Genomic DNA, 14,373 nt, shown 5'->3' with positions numbered 1-14,373 from the left:
ATTGCACATGCGCAAAATGTCGTGCACACATGTGCAGAAGAGCATTTACCCAAAAAATACACACGGCAGTCGGGGAGAGACGGGAGTGGACACGGGGTAGGTGACAGAGCAGGTATGTGCCTGGCGACCCCCAGCTTTGCGCCCTAGGCACGTGCTAATCTGCCTACCCCTAGCTCCGGCCCTGCCCTACATACACCTCCTTCCTTCCTCCCCCCAGCCTAAGTGTTACCCTGGGCAAATGCCCCTAACCTTTTACTTACCCCTTATCAGGCAGCGGAGTTCACGGGCGCCATCTTCAGCCGTGTCGGTAACCTTCCGAATGTGACAGACGCTTCCGCAATTACCATGAGTCTCGGTGCATGCGCAGTTGATGCAACACAGAAAATTCAGTCTCATTCCGAAGATTACCAAAGAGAAGAAGATGGCTGCCGTGAACTCCGCTGGACAGAATGTGCCCAGAGGGGTAAGTAAAGACTTTGGGGCATTTGCCAGGGGTGACACTTAAGGTGGCCATACACGGGCAGATAAAGCTGCCGATATCGGTCGTTTGGACCTATTTGACAGCTTATCTGCCCGTGTATGGGGGCTTCCGGGTCTTCCCGATCGATATCTGGCCACGATATCGATCGGGAAGGTTGGATTTTTACCCGACCGACCCGTCGGAGCCGCTTGGCGCATCGTAATTCGATCGTTCGGCCATACGGCTGAACGTTCGAATTACCCCCGATATAGCCACGCAGTTTAGTGGCATATCGGGGAAAGATCCGCTCGTTTGGCGATGTCGCCAAACGAGCGGATCTTGGAGTCTATGGCCACCTTTAGGCAGGGGGGAGGAGGGAGGGTCTATGTAGGGTAGGGGTTTTTTAACTTTTGGGTTTGCTTCTCCTTTAAAAGTACAGTGAGATGATACAGATTGTAAGCAGATTTCATTGTCAGAATATGAGGAGGTCCTTATTTTTACTGCATGTAGTATAGAAAAATAAATCACTGTGTATCAGTTGCGTCTGTAGCGGATTCTGGCCATGGATATGTTAAGGCGCTAGGACCCAGCAGATATCGCTGAGTGAGAAGCGGCAGAAGCGGGGCAGCACTGAGCATGCGCGGAGCGGCTCTTGTATGTGGCTGTTCTGTTAGTTACTGATATAAACAGCTGGAGCCAGTGGAACAGCAGAACAGCCTGGATGCGCCATCCGACAACTCTGCGCTCGCTCTCCGGCTGTGCCCGCGGTCTGGTAAACGCAGCGCTCTGGCGTGGGAACAGCGAGCAGCAAACTGGATTTATCGGCTCATTCCTGAGCTTTCCTTGGACTGGACAAGTAGACACTTTCCTCTGTGCGCCTTGTTTTGCCCAGGTAAGTTGGATGGCGCTAGTTGTATATGTGACAGGTCTGGAACCCTTCCCTGGTGCTCAGCATCTCCTTAACTTGTTAAGCCATTGATTCCATTCTCTTCCATAGGATTTGCAACCCATATGAGAGCTCATTGCCTCTTACAGCCCATATAATATACAACTTGGGTGCACTGCCTTCCACTTCAGACCCCGAGACAAGAGGAGCTTATGGGGGTTTAATAAACTTGCCCCCAGTGTTAACACATCTATTGCTTTTGATTACAGCTATGTGTCTTGTCATTTTTAGTTCCTGCTGGGGGATTTCTTCAGATTGTGAGGTCTGTTTTTCCATTGGTTGATCTGTTCAGATGTCTTCAAATATTTTAAGGGCAGACAGGCAGGTTCCAAAGTGTCATCAATGGACCTACTTGGATTGTCAAAGTGACAGACAGATCATCCCTAGAACCCAATAAGCGTACTGTTCATATACATATTCTCCCTAAACCACAGATGCAATGAATCCTTTCTCCCCTTGGGTACCAGCAGCACAAGCAGATATGTAAAATGTGAATGATGCTGTCAGCACCTATCTAATGTGTATGAGCTGAAGTTTGGGCTGCAGGTACGTTTGCCTAGAGAATGATACATGCAGCCGACTAAAATATGTCATATCAAGCGAAATGCTCAAGTTTAACAAGCAGCATGCCAATGATCCATGTCCCTATAGTTTCTTGATTCTCCTCAAACCTGCTAATACCTCCTGTTCTGGGCACTGAGCCCCAGAGCTGTGATCAGCACAGACGGATTGTTGCTACAGCCTCTGAGATTATTATTTACTAGTCCCATCATGAGTACTTATTGTTTTTATAGTTATTCCAGACATTTGAACAGCTGTATACTAATAGCACTGTATGCATGGCTGACAGAGCATAAAGAGTCTGCACATTATCATTACAGAGTGATCACATGCTCATAAAACAAGTTTAAATGAAGCCTGGTTCATTGATGATTACTCCTGACTTTTTCTGGAGCTGCCATGTCCTGTGTCTTTAAGAAGGGAGCATTACTACAGTATCACTATAGATTTAGGACTGCAAAAAAAATATATATATAATAAAAATGCAACTCGTCCCTTAAGTGATACCTAGTTGCTGCTCTTTAGTGGCAGCTTTTATTAGCTTATCCAACAGCAAGCACCATTCATATTGTGCCTAGTCTATGTTTAACCCTGTCATTGCTGTTAAAAGCAGACTCCACTGTTTAATTCCTTGTCGTCTCTCCAGTTCCAATGTGATTTGTATGCTGCATGCATGATTTAAAAAGCTTTTATGGTATCCCCCCTGTGGCCCTATTTGCTCAGAGTAACCTAAAAAAAAATCTGGCAAGAATAGATTGTGACCATTAGGCAAGACAGCCATAAACAAAGTAATTGTTCTAAATCATGTGTAATCGCCCTGTTAGGCATGAATTTTGATTTATTAGCAAGAGGCAAGGCTCTAAATTACCCTTCAATGTATGTAAAAAAGATGATTTGGAAAACTGGATTATGTCACATGAAATATATACTGTGCAATATGTAATGAGCGCAACTCAATTCTGAATTGCCTGGACGGAAGAATACAAAAGGATTACAATCATTTAGAATATTGGATTTGTACAGCCTTTAGCCAGATAAGTTTTCTTTATTATAACAGCAGCTTGGGGATAAGGCTGAGGAGCAAGGAGAAGGCTAATTCTGTGTATGTCTTGGGCATTCATATATTTGAGGGAAATGCTGAAGGGGGTTATAACAGGTGGTAGCAGAGCGAGAGGGAATTGGTTCCTTACTACCTAATCTAGCCATAGTGTGCTCCTCAACTTTCTCTGTATTTCATAAATTATTTATGTTTTATTCTGCATTGTGAAGCATTTTTGCCAAAGCCTGCTGTTCACATATGCAGTGCGGATGGGAAGTTGGGAATGTGAGTTTACATCTCCAAACCTAACCTTAATCAGGTAATAACATTGTGGTATGGGTATGGGCTGCCCCAATGAGGCTAATTGAGGGGGGAGGCATGGCAGGAACAGGAGCTCACGGGACAGGTATAGGATCTGGAAACTATTATCCAGGAAACTCTGAATCACGGGAAGTCTCTGTAATACTAAAACCTTGTACTTGGTCCTAACTAAGAAAAACATTATCCTTACTAGAGGCAAAACCAGCCTAATTGATTTATTTAATTTTTTTCTTTTTATAAATTTTTATAAATTTGTCCATTAAACTGTTTAAGAAAAAGAAAGTCAAGTTTAGAAGGACAAAATAATAACAAACAAAAAAAAAATGTTACAGAAGGTAAGAGAAAAAGTCACAAATTAGCTGACATCTTTTAGTGTCCCGGACACATTTGGCAAATTATCCGAGTGTTCCTTCCAGTTACAGTCTCAAAATAATGATCCCAGTTTATGTCAGAAGTTGTCCAGGATGGTGGATGATTTTGTTTCCCTTGTCCATGTCAGCTAATGACTAATAACAGGAAGAAGAGGGAACTATAGCTTTAGTCAAAGCAGTTCCAAGAGATAACATCTTCTGAATCCCCAGGTTTTTACATTTGCAAATAAGGCATTATATAGACTCTAAGGAGTGGTTCACCTTTAAGTTAACTTTTAGTATGTTATAGAATGGCTAATGCTTGGTGACTTTTCAACCAGCCTTCGGTTTTTCTTTTTCATCGTTTTTGAACTGTTTGCCATCTCTTTCCAGCTTTCAAATGGGGGTCACCGACCCCATCTGAAAAACAAATGCTCTGTAAGGCTACAAATGGATTGTTATTGCTACTTTTTTATTATCCTATTCATATTCCAGTCTTTTATTCAAATCAATTGCATGGTTGTTTGAACCCTAGCAACCAGATTGCTGACATTTCTGGAGAGCTGCTGAATAAAAAGCTAAATAACTCAAATACCACAAATTAAAACCAATTGCAAATTGTCTTAGAATATTGCTTGCTACGTCATACTAAAAGTTAATTTAAGGTTGAGCACCCCCTTTAATGTATGGAGCTCCAGATTCAGATCCAGGTCCCTAACATTCTGGATAATACCTGTATAATTGCTGCCGTCCATCTAAATTGCAATGCCCCTGGCTGTTTCTGTTCCTTAAATCTAAAAAACAGCAGAGAAGCAACAGGTACAGATTTATATCAGGGCACACACCTTTATTGAATTATTAAAATTACTATTTATCAATATAGCACCATCAATGCTTTTAGGATAGTGCTATGAACACTCTTCTACTTACTGTTTGGTCTCTTCTAACAAGTCACAATATACAACATAGACTCCCTGTTCTACAGATAGAATATTGTTTCACATGTTTGATACAGTTTAGGAAAAAAACATCATTTATACCGGGAATATATTTTCACTTACTGATGTTTTTGACATAAAAGGGAGCAGTTGCTTTTGAGATTGATTGATTGCCTCCTTCACAAATCAATTCACTTGAAGAATTAGCGGATGTCAAGAACATTATTTGGTGACTTCAAACTGTAATAATGAGAGCACAACTTTAGGAATTAATGACAGACCTAGTAAGCTTTGCAGACGACTTACCATTCAGAATAGTCACACCGATGGGAATTGTTAGGTGTAGTTGTGTATAATGCGTTTTTTTCTTTGTTTCTTTATAAATGCTTTTAAGAGGTAAAATTATATTATATTAAAAAATGATGGTAAACATTTTGCATGGGCATTGTTCAGAAGTAAGTTGTTGCTTGGCAAAGTAAAGAAACTAAAATGCTATTATATATTATAATTTAGTGACCCTAAGGCTTTATTTCACAAGAGAATCGTGTTTTCTTGCCAGAACAATTCAGAGTACTCCTATTCACATTATAAAACACAGATAAAGTATTTAGATAAATAAGGCTTCTAGATATGTAAAATAATAATCCCGTTTATATGTTTTCTATGAATCAGTGGTTGTCAGCAGTTCTGAGCCTATAACAAGGTTACAGGTATAGGAAGACATTGATGCTACAGTTTCAGGGCATCAAATAAGTTTTCATCTCAATTATCACCCCAACTACCTTGACACCGGGGGCGTAACTACAGAGGAAGCCAACCCTGCAGCTTGGGGGGGGGAGCAGGAGGTATAGGGGACCCCATGAGGCCCAAATAACGAGCAATTTTAACATATACTGGTAAAACAGGACAACCTCTGTATATGTTGGGGGCCCTGATAATTTGCTGTGGGCCCAGTAACATCTAGTTCCACCGCTGCTTTGACAGTTATCTTTAAAAGGTACATAAGAGAGGAAAATATGCATCAATCCCATTTTCTCCCAACATTAGGAAAATGGAATGAGGGAAAAAAAGTTCTGGGTGAAAATGTTTTTGACCACACCCATTTTATGACGACACCCCCTAAATATCATGTGCATTTTACAAAATTTGGCAGGTTATGGAAAGTTTGAACAGGTTTCTGGGAGTTTTAGAGCCATGTTTTTAGTGTTATTAAAGTTTTGCTAATGAAGATGAAATTGTCCTTTAAGCTGCTAGTCTAAGTTCTCCCAAGAGACCTGCTTATCGTATTAGTTACAGTAGTAGTGCAGTTGGTGGGTATTTTGGGCTCTCTGCCAAAAGCCTTTTATATAATAAAGTTTCAGAAACATTGTATATTTTCCTGGCTTCAGTGGAGGAGATCAACGGGAAATGCAGGACATTTCAGTGAAAAACCGGGACTGCAAGCTGAGCTGTCAAAATAGTAACTGTCCCACAGAAAAAAGGACAATTGAGAGGCATGCACTCTAAATGGCATTCATGCTGAGCCTCCCTGCCTTTGCACAAAGGCTATAGTGAATATTGCATATAAGAATGTTATAAGTCACTGAGGAGGTCCATGACCTCTTGTGAATTTAAAAAAAAACTCCATGGCTTTTCTATATTATAAAATAAATAAATGGATGGCATTTGCGAGTACAAACTACCGCCATAGTATTTTATTGGAGCAATCAGTGAGATACAGGACAGAAATGTTCAGTGGTCTCCATTCGTTTCACCATCCAACGGTGTATTCATAAGCAGCTTGCTTGGGTTTGCATATAGAGTGGCACAAAGGATACCCTGTCCCCTAACTTGCACATCACTCATGCTAATGTACACTTATGTACACTTAGTGCACAAATGAAAATCAAATGAGCATAAATGTATTCTTCATGAATTGATGCTTCAGAATGGTACTTGTGCCTACTGTATGTTTGATCCTTGCTAAATGAAGGAGAAAGGGAGCACCCGCAACTTGTGTGCAATTTATAAACTTTAGTCAAGTGTATGCAGGAACTTTGGGGGGGGATACAAAATTGTGGGATTAAAATATGTGGCAATTTGCCTTTTAATGTGTAAATGCTTAGAACAGGGATCAGGAACCTTGGCTCTCCAGCTGTTAAGGAACTACAAGTCCCACAATGCATTTGCCTTTAGACTCCTTCAAAAGGCTCCATTATTGCATTGTGGGACTTGTAGTTCCTTAACAGCTGGAGAGCCAAGGTTCCTGATCCCTGGCTTAGAATGTCCTCACTAATACATCTATGCATCTAAAGTAAAGAAACTATGGCTGCCTCCTGCATTTATATACAGTAGGGAGTCCTCGAATTACATACACCCGGCTTACATACAACTCACACTTACAGGCTGGGGCTGTTACAGTAACATACAATGGTTTGCTGGACTTTTATTAGCATTTAGCTTTAATAAACCACCTGCCCCAAGCCCCTATGGTGTGTGTTGTCTACTGCAGAGCACAGAAAGGTAAAAATACATATACACAGAAAGGTAAAAATAAATACTATATCAAGGCAGACATCTGTCTTGTTGCATTTAATACGTAAATATAAATGTTTCAACTAACAAATTCAACTTAAGAACAAACCTACAGACCCTATCTCATACATAACCCAGGGACCGCCTGTATATCTTATGACTCTTTTCCAGGCCCTGCAAAGTAACTTGTTAGTTTTTGAACAGACTCGAAGATGCAGCTCTGAATGGCAAATATATCAAAAAAACAGGTCAGTTGTAATTGATTTTCTTTTCACAATGCCCAGGCAAATTATGGGAAATCAAATTAAGATCTCTGTGGAAAAAGCAATTGCTTACAAAATTTACTCGTACGTACAATTAAATTATCTTATTGCGTTTTGTTTTATTAAATATCATATGCATAAAATCCTTGAGTGCAATGCAAATTTATTGGCCACATTAGAACAGGAATTGAAATGTATGGGTGGTTTAGATGGGCAGCTTTTTCTGAAAGTATTCATTTAATTCCTGTGCTTTCTACTGCTAAGGCTTATCCAGAAAACTCATTCTAGATAATACATGTAACTGACATTGTTCCTTCATAACAAGTGTTCATTTACTAATGTATGTGCAAAGTACAGGTATGGGACCTGTTATCCAGAGTCCTCGGGACCGGGGGGTTTTCTGGATAATGGATCTTTCTGTAATTTGGATCTTCACACTTTAAGCCTATTAGAAAATCATGTAAACATTAAATAAACAGTCAATTAGATAGCCGCTCCAAACTCACCCCCTGTGGGTCAATATCCTCCACTTGTTCCACTCCGAATCCAGGTGCTCAGCCCCCAGCGCCTCATCTGTAGAACATGGAAATAAAAGCAAATAGGTGGCAAGTCTATGATTAAGGGATTTGGTTCCCGAAACGCGTAAGGCCATGTGGATCCTCTCATTGTTGGAATAAATTCTCTTTCATTTTTATCCGGAGAGCCGCCTATTTGCTTTTATAAACATTAAATAACCCCAATAGGCTGGGTTTGCATCCAATAAGGATTAATTCTATCTTAGTTTGAATCAAGCACAAGGTACAGTTTTATTATTACAGATGAATCATTTTTTACAATTTGGATTATTTAGGTAATTCAGAGCTTTCTGGATAATGGGTTTCTGGTCCCATACCTGTACTAGGTAAATAAAACCATTTGTTATGGGTTTCCGCATCTGGGCAAAAGCAGTGTCTTTTATCTCATAGTAGCATAGTTAGGTATGGACCTATTATCCAGAATGCTCAGGACCTGGGGTTTTACAGATAAGGGGTGTTTCAAGACAAAGTGCTTTTACTACTATCAAGTGTATTTTTTCAAACATAGTAGAGCAGTATTTAATACATTTTCCTCCAAATTGTGTGGCTGTACAATCAACATGTTTGAAAATAGTCTGTCATCAACATAATTCCACCCATTTCGAAATGGTGGTGGTACAAGGCTCGGCTGCTTTATGAATTAACTGATGTCAGTATGTAAGCAGCAAGTGGGATTTGACGACTTGAATTCCTTATATTTGTACATGCAGCAAAGTTATTATTCACACAGGTTGCTGATATAGTCCAAGAGCAGCGAATTGCAGCAGTTATGCTTTAACTGTATTTGCCTCCTGCTGTTTAATGACATATTTAAGTGGAGATTCAGTCATCCAGCAGACTTAAGAAGGTTACTGTTTTTTGTAGGCACAAGGGGTAATTTAAAGAAGTGGAAATTCATGCAGATGACTCTGTGCTTGTTAAACACTTTCCCTCCATGATTCTCTGTGACATTTCGCCGAGATGCCAATGTATATGCAGCAACATTACCAGTAACATGCACTCTGGGGCGGAGGGCCTTAGGATATGTTAAAAGGGCACAATGAATGGTATTTGTCCTGAACATATTTTTTTGCCTTTTGTTTTAATAATGAAATTTTTTTTTTTTTTTAGTTATTTCTTGAGCTAAATGGACAGCCAGAAAATCTGAAGCTTATCTATATTTGGTCCTTGCATGGTAGATTATTACCTTTCTTATTACTGGTTTGTTAGCAGTGGCACATTATGAAGGGGGGATATCTTTGCTGAGAATCTAGCTATTTATCTTTCAAGGACCAAACATGGTTTAGCATCAGTTTCCCTGTTTGTCCTGTCTAGCTGAAGAAATAGCAGAAAACATGCATTTTTTTGTGGTTAAAATAGGTAAAAAGTATGTTTGGCTCAGGTGCTATTCATTGAACTCACACTGAACATGTCGGTATAATTCACCTTTAAGCACTTATTCATGTACCACATGTACATTGACTCAGTAAGGACTACCTTTATAGTGGGAACAATTAAACAGGACTAACATAGACATAGACTTAATACTTTTTTATTCAGACAGAAGAAGATGAATTGATAGCTGGGTCTGTATATGCAGTAGTTCCTGAAGATTCTTCCATAGTCTAAGTAAACCCTGAGACATTTCATTCAAAACAGTAAAGCCTCAACTGCATTGTGTGGTTGGCATGTACCCAGGGCCGGATTTCAGTGGCGAGAGCCCCAGTGCTCCTCAGCAAGCGGCTGGGCGCCATGCCACACCTACCAACTTGCCGCCCTAGGCCCGGGCCTTTGTGGCCTTGCCAAAAATCCGGGCCTACATGTTCCACATGCTACATATGGGTGAGCTGGTAACCAAAGGGAATGGAATGACACTTATAGAAATAGATGCAGACAAATATAGCTATTCTTCTTGCAAGTTCAGCATTAGACTGGGGGGATCTGGGCCCATCAGGAATGCCGCATCAGGGGCCCGCACAACACATCTGACCTTGATGCCCCCTCCACCACACACGTGAGTCCCCCTCCCCAACTGCAACCCCCTTCCCAGCATGTGTAGATACTTGGGTGGAACTCAATAACTAGAAAACGGGACAGAATTATTATTAAATAAACTGGGAAATCCTGATGGAGCAACAGATCGGATTCCATATTTTAAGAGAAAATTCCCTGGTTATTGAAATATCCCAACTGAAATAGCTGGTTCTTAGCTAGCCACCCTCAAAATAACACACTCAAGCTGGACATATGCAGAAAGATCAGCTCTTATAGGGAGGATTCAAAATGACCTATTAATCGCTAGGGGCCTATTTTATCCAAATGGAAGAGGACAGCCCCAATAGCAGTGCTTGTCCCAATTGTAATGTTGTTATTGTATATATATATATATATATATATATATATATATATATATATATATATATATATATATATATATATATATATATCCCTCCATTTATCTGCACGCACCACTCAATACAATAATTACCGGGTGCTCACCAAAATCCTCATACTCCACCAGATGAAAGCACTCACGGGTCAGTCATATGAGTACAAATAGCAAAAGTTTTATTCCAACAACCGCATATCTACGCGTTTCGATCCCACTGGATCCGTCCTGATGACGATCCAGTGGGATCGAAACGCGTAGATATGCGGTTGTTGGAATAAAACTTTTGCTATTTGTACTCATATGACTGACCCGTGAGTGCTTTCATCTGGTGGAGTATATATATATATATATATATATATATACACATTATGGAGATTATCACTATTTATTTTCAATGTGCTCACTTTCCCCTGCTTATTGGTGAGCATTGTAGCTCCTACCAGGATTGGAGTCACGGACCTCTTGGCAAGCATTTTGCTGAAGTACCTCTGACTGCATTATGTTTGTAAATATTGCACCCCTCACCCCAACCTGTCTACTGTCACCAATTTGGAGGTTGCAAAGGACCATTCTTGCTGCATTATCTGCCCCCAGCAGCGACAAACCTAACCCCAGCCCCTACTAGTTTATTTGTAGTACAACACCTACCTTACAGGGCAGCACAGGGAAGTTGAGGGAAAGCACTGCTGAAATATTTAAACCCATACCGCTGTTAAAGCCATGTCCACAGCTTTTTATCCAAATTGCCTGACAAGAATTCGCAGATCCCAGCATCCCGGCAGCTTAACTTTAGGCTCAGAAATAAATAAACCCAATTTATAAATATTCAAACCATGTTTTTAACCTAATGGTAAAGTTCTCCTTTAATGTCAAGAAAAATTTATCAGGCTGTGTATATTCTTTTTAACATGCTGTGTACATTCTTCATGGTCAGATCAGAGTAAAGAAGCAGCTTTAGCTCAAATGGTAAATAATAAAGCAAAGTAATAAAAATGCTGTAAAAATAGTTTATAACAAAAAAAGTTAAAACAATTGGGTAAAAACCACATTGTCCCACTAATAAATAATTACTAGTGAGCTAGGAAACTTCTCTCTAGATGAATTGCTTGGTGAAAAATTCATTCCATTACCTCTTAGGTAAAAGTAAATGAAAAGGAACAAGATTTCTACTATAAAAGATGAGCAGGACAATGAACCATGGAAACATTTTTGTATCGGCTGCAAGAGTTGTAATAGGGTCTGACACACAAAAGATGGACAAATTTCACTCTCAATCTCCTGTGAAGCAAAAGTAACTAAAACTGATGAGAATTTGCTTGATATATTGATCTAAGGAATTCACATTCTTCATGCAATGCCACAACAAGTAACTGAGCTGTGCAGGCTGCTTATTGAACAGATGGTGGCCGGGGTCCTTTCATGCATTGTGAATGAAAACCTGTTTTATCTGTGTCAGTCCCAGCTCATAGTAATATTTGATATGGGCAGGTTAGGGCTAGATATGTTAAACACATGTACTTGCTCAAGAGCAGTTCCGAAAAATATCAAGAATGTCTTTAGTTTTGAAAAAAAGGGGGAAGTTGAAAGACTCAAGTTTAAGAGAGGAAGGAAGGATGTTTCAGCAAGAGCCTTATTTCTTGCAAGGCATTTTTGTTTTTTAAAAATGTATTCTTTATTTTTCATTTTTCAACAGAATAAGAAAAGCAAAAGAAAGAAAATAGTACATCATAAGACAAAATAGAAAAACAAAGGTATTATGCATAATACAGGTTTTTAGGCTTACAGATATGGGATTTTTTATCTGGATACCCGTAATCCAGAAAACTCAGAATTACGGGAAGGCCATCTCCCAAAAACTCCATTGTAATCAAATAATTCACATTTTTAAAAATGATTTCCTTTTTGTATGTAATAATAAAACAGTACCTTGTACCAACTAAGATTTAATTAATCTTCATTGGCAATAAACAACCCAAATGGGGTTATTTGATGTTTTTTTTAGTAGGCTTATGGTATTGAGATCCAAATTATAGAAGGATCCCTTATCTGGAAAACCGCAGGTCCTGAGCATTCTGGATGACAGGTCCCATACCTGCATATACAGACATAACAGATTATCACTTTTGTTACAAATATTGCATAGTTCTTGTTTGACCTACGTAAAAGAAAAAAGTAGAAGATTGTTCTGCTTAGGGGGGTATTTAGGGGGTTATTTATCAAAGTCCGAATTTATCTCAATATTTTCTGTAAAAAACTCTGACCAAATCCGCCCAGGTTTTTTCGGCTTATTTATTAATACACTTTCCTGGAAAAAATCAGTTTTTCACGTTTTTGTCTGGATTTTTCATCTGATTTTCAAGATTTTTCACCCAAAAACTCAAAATTTTGCCCGAAAACTCTGAAAACTTCGGGCTATTGCCAAAAACCCAGCCCACATCAGAAAATCATTGGGACTTCTCCAATTGACTCATATGCAACCTCGACAGGTCTGAGATGCCGGATTTTCAGATTCACTACCATCTGGACATGATTAAGATATGGCAACTTTTTATACTCCTGTGTTCCCATTTATACAGATTGTTCCTGAGAACCGGGTAATGAGGATATTAGTTCCTCCACTCTTATTATGGTTCCGGGTCCTGGACGTTGGGGCCAAGCACAATTTTTTGGAAGTGCAAGCAGTATATAGTCATGCAAGTACCTTTAATGAAAGTGGTTTTAGGTGGAACTGACTGTTGGAAAATTGTGAGAACTGCATCTATACTTGTGGACATGCATGAGCCCTATTGGGTTTTAGGTGAGGAAATTGTTTTTAAGCAGTAAATATATTTATTATATATTAAACACATATTAAACACATTTGTAGTTCATTTAAAAGAATATATTTTTCTTGTGTATGGGTAGCAGAATGGGAGAGAGAAGCCTTTGATGATAGCTGTATTGTACTCATCAAAGTATTGGCCCGTTACTAATTTATGTCTAGTAAATTTTGCTATAATTGTAATATGAATTGTCATTTCCCTTTGATTAGTTGTGCTTCACAGTTACTGATATTATAAACCATTCAAGTTCAATGCAGAACAATGCTTTGCTTCCCAAACCAATTAATGCATATTCTGGAAGGTCGTGTTACGATATTTTAATAACAAAGCAGCCCATCTGCGAGTTTCACACAACACCTGTATTCATTATTCATTATGCTGTTAAAGTGCTTCCTTTTGCAAGAAATGTCCTTTGTGGGGACATAGGCTAACCAGTTTTCTGCAAAAGAAGACACAACAAATCATGATCTTAATAGGTAAGGGATATATTTTGCAGTTCAGTTTTTCTACATCCTTGGTTGTTTCTTTTTCAGAAGTTGCTTCAAAAATGCTCATTCGTTTGGGGAAAATGAACATAGTTAATTCCCTACACAAGATAGGGAAATTAGAATATCGTATGGGTATATACTGCATGCGAATCTTCTAAAATAATAAAAAAATCACTGTCGGGCCACTTCTGACATGAGGCAAGGTTAAGTTTTAGAGAATAAAGGTACAGTACGGGATCTGTTATCCGGAAATCTGTTATCCAGAAAGCTCCTGTCCCATAGACTCAATTTTATCCAAATAATCCATATTTTTATAAATGATTTTCTTTTTCACTGTAATAATAAAACAGTATCTTGTACTTGATCCAAAATAAGATATAATTAATCCTTATTGGAGTCAAAACAATCTTATATGGCTTATTTATTTAGGGACCTATTTACTAAAAGTCATGTAAATAAAATAAAATAAAACATTTTCTTAAAGTAAAATCTACCAAATTCCCTTTCACAAATTAAACTCATTTATCAATACATTTACTCAAAAAAGTTGGAGCGAAAAAAAACTTTAGCATCGCTGCTTAAACTTTTTCGGATGAAAAACTCTCGCTTTATTGGATTATCTAGCACAGATCACAATGTTCACAACAACTTCAGGGACATCTGCCATTGACTTCTACATAACCTCGACAGGTTTGAGATGGAGTAGTGAAGAATTTGGATTCTTA

At 39.0% G+C, this 14,373-nt stretch overlaps 1 protein-coding gene across 1 annotated transcript in view; it reads left to right on the top strand.

Moving 5' to 3' along the window:
• The first annotated feature begins 1,144 nt into the window (after positions 1-1,144).
• wscd1.L (WSC domain containing 1 L homeolog) overlaps positions 1,145-14,373 on the top strand; it is a 179,126-nt gene continuing 165,897 nt past the window's right edge. The window contains exon 1 of the mRNA XM_018246329.2: positions 1,145-1,352. The gene's annotated coding sequence lies outside the window, so the exon portion shown is untranslated. The remainder of the gene's footprint in view (positions 1,353-14,373) is intronic.

This window comes from Xenopus laevis, chromosome 2L (genome assembly GCF_017654675.1).
Source record: "Xenopus laevis strain J_2021 chromosome 2L, Xenopus_laevis_v10.1, whole genome shotgun sequence".
Taxonomy (NCBI): domain Eukaryota; kingdom Metazoa; phylum Chordata; class Amphibia; order Anura; family Pipidae; genus Xenopus; species Xenopus laevis.
Note: the sequence above shows the minus strand (reverse complement) of the source record. Positions and strands in the feature narration are given on the sequence as shown.